We start from the raw sequence: 3,149 nt of genomic DNA on the forward strand, positions 1-3,149 counted from the left end.
AAATTTGAATGGCTGCTAATTTTTTTCATAGGTTGATATAATCATATGGTGCCTCTGTTTTTCCTTTGACAAGTTTTCGGGAGGAAAGAGTTGAATTGAGGTGGAGCTATAAATTTGGGAGTCAGTGATATACGGACAATGGTATTTAAAGCCACGAGACTGAGTGAGGTCACCAAGGAGTGGACTGAGGTACAGAAGAGTAGAACTCTATTGCATGTTCCTTGTGCTGCATTCGCTACTAGTTCAGAAGCACACATCCAGAATTTAGCAGTGGCATGACTGGACTGAGCCGGGCGGAACTGGAGGCAGGAAGAAGTGACCGTGATACTAGGAAAGACGATGTATCAGGAGAGCAGCAGTGAACTTGGAGAGAAAGCGATGGTGTAAGAGATGATTACGAGGTGGAAACAACTGCTTAGATGTGGGGATGAGAGCGGTAGCACAGTCAAGGACGATAGCAGAGTTTTTAACTGGAGCGAGCAGTTACCTTCACGAAGAGGGGACGCTGAAACAGACGCTGACATGGAGAGCAGGTGGGTGTCAGGTCATGTGTTCACAGTGACTTCCTAGAGTGAGAAGAGTAGAGGGCTTGGGGGTGTCAGCCCAGGTGTAATTGGGAATCAGAAACCACACTGAAATTTAGCATAAAGAATTTAACGTGAATGTTTGCTGTGAGGAGCAAACTGTGAGTAGTCAGGGGCCGCAAGGCTGAAAGCTGGCAGGCTAGCAAGACTTCATGTCTGGGAGAGCAGCTACGGGAACATTTCACCCCCGCTGTACCGTTGGAGAGCAAAAGGTGTTTGAAGCCACAGGCTAAGAGCAGCTAAAACCACAGGTGCTTCTGAGAAATGCATAACAGGATGTAACCTACTTACAGCTTATCTTGGTAGACATAACCTTTGCTAAGGGGTAATTGTTCCCCCATACTCCCTGCCAAGACAGAATTGCTGCCTCTATTAAAACATTGTGCAAAAAATAAACGAGGCAATTGCTCCGCCAGCAGAGGGTCTGTGGACCTCCTGATCCCAGCTCTTGTCTCTTGTCTTTTCTTTTCCAACCGCGATCTTTCTTTTCTCATCCCCTCACTCCAATCCTCTCAGGTTCAGTCCCTGCCTGACAAGCTGGTCTCATCAGTTTATTAATCATCAGAGGACAGAAGAGGCAAAAGGGAGACGGAAGTGTCACAGAAACAGTCACAGTGAGAAGCAGCCACTGCCTCTAGGGCTGGGAGACAAAGAGAAGGTTCTTCAAAGTGATTCCCAGAACCAGAACCCCAACCTGTGGGGAGGTGATGCTGGCCCACTGGTGTTGGTGTCTGTTGAGGCGCCATCAGGCTGACTTCAGGCGCGTGGGAGACCTGGAATTGGAGCCAGGTGCTGTTCGCTTAGACGAAACTGTGGCTGCCAAGTGAAGAAGGCTGTGGTGATGTGAGCACAGGTGGGAGTAAACAGGTAGCACGTGGGGGCCTTCTCACCCTGCCAGTCCCCAAAGCCTCCTGCTGGCAGAGCCTGGGGTGGGGGCTGCTGGCCAAGCAGAAACGTGGCTGCAGTCACAGCTCCAGCACCGGCCCACAGAGGACAGAAGAGGCTGGCTGGTCATCAGCGGCACAGGGTGGTGTCACATGCCACTGCTGCTGGTCCAGGCTGCGACACCAGTTTCTGTTCCCTGTACCCTTGTCTATACTTTGTAAATACAGCCTTCAGTGTATTCTGTTCATAAACTTTTCAGCTCACCTTTTCCCTATTGGAATTCTAATTTGGCACTCTTCCAATTTTCAGGACTAAGAGTACGAGATGAAAGCTGGCATGCTACTCATTGCTTCCATGGTCCCCTGAAGGCCAGAGTGACATAGTAGCTGAAAATTGGGGCTGGCAAGGCTGGAGAGGCACTAGGCTTTGAGAGGAGAACTTCTGAAACAGCTGCATAGGGAATACAGTGTTCACAGGCTGAGGACTATGCTTATTGGCCACGCGATGCCTGTATCACACAGTGGGTGCTTTATGAGTATCTGTTGAATGAGTAAAGTGGAAATGCAGCACATTTGAGAGCCTCGGTGGCACTGGTGGGCAGTGCAAAGACCCAGGTGAAGTACCTGGCCACAGATTTACCTGGTGAAACCCACAAGTAACAGTAAATATGGTTAGGCATTGCATCAGAGTCTAGAGATGCAGGAATGGGCTTTAACTAAGGGTTTCCATGGCTTTGCTTGTCAAGTAGCTCTTAGTGAAAGGTCAAGAAAGAATGTCAGTCATGTCCTGGAGGCCTGTCCGTCAAGCAAGTTCCAGGAAAGATGTTTGAAGGACACATTGCTGGAGATAAGAGAAAAATGTGGTTTGTTAAGCATAAAGCAATGATAGCTTAAACAATAACAACAGTTACAGATGTTTAGTTTCTGTCTTTTACTATAAAATGACCAATATCTTTGCATATGTGGTTACAATCCAGGTCTCGGAAACATCATCAATTAGAATTGTCTTGAAATTTCCAATTGAAGGTAGGAATTGAGGGGTCAGCCGTCCAGAAGCTGGGAACCCCCATACCTCCTTAGAGAGCTCGCTCCTAGCTTTGGAGCTGGGGTGGGGTGTTGGCCTCCTTGGGATCTTGGGGTTCCTTCCTCCCCTCCTGACACTGAGGACCAGGGAAGCTGGCCAATTTATTCCTCAAGGAGCCATCTATGTTCTTCTGAAACGTTCAAACTTAAACGCACGGTGAAGACGCAAGTAAGAATAAGCGGCACAGCCTCCAGTGGCCCAGGTCGTCAGCCCATTGGCCGATTCACAGCCTTGGCGCTCCTATCAGGGTCAGCTCAGGGGCGGGACCTCAGCGCAGCTTCCCCCTGAAGTACAGTGAACATGAGAGGCGCCTGTTCAGCAATGACGACCAGGCTGTTTATCCATTTGAGCCCAATGCGCCACCAGGAGTCCTTCTTAACAGGCGCATTCATTTTTGAGGGTGAAAGAACTAAGCACTGTACTAAGTGAACCTTGAGAAAGACCATATCTTCCAAGAAGGATGCTTCCAGGTCAATTGTACTCATTCATAACCAGAGTCTCGCAGCCATTGCTGACAGAGGCCTCTCTCACATGCAGCATTTCAGGAGAAAGCCACAGACTGCAGTCAGTGCCCTGCATTGAGTTCCTGCCAGTGAG

General features: G+C 49.0%; 1 protein-coding gene across 1 annotated transcript in view; it reads right to left on the reverse strand.

Annotated features, from left to right (window-relative positions):
- LOC109376998 (E3 ubiquitin-protein ligase TRIM38-like) overlaps window positions 1-3,149 on the reverse strand; it is a 53,764-nt gene that overhangs the window by 34,426 nt on the left and 16,189 nt on the right. The window lies entirely within an intron of this gene.

This window comes from Hipposideros armiger, unplaced genomic scaffold (genome assembly GCF_001890085.2).
Source record: "Hipposideros armiger isolate ML-2016 unplaced genomic scaffold, ASM189008v1 scaffold_1256, whole genome shotgun sequence".
In the NCBI taxonomy this organism is placed as follows: domain Eukaryota; kingdom Metazoa; phylum Chordata; class Mammalia; order Chiroptera; family Hipposideridae; genus Hipposideros; species Hipposideros armiger.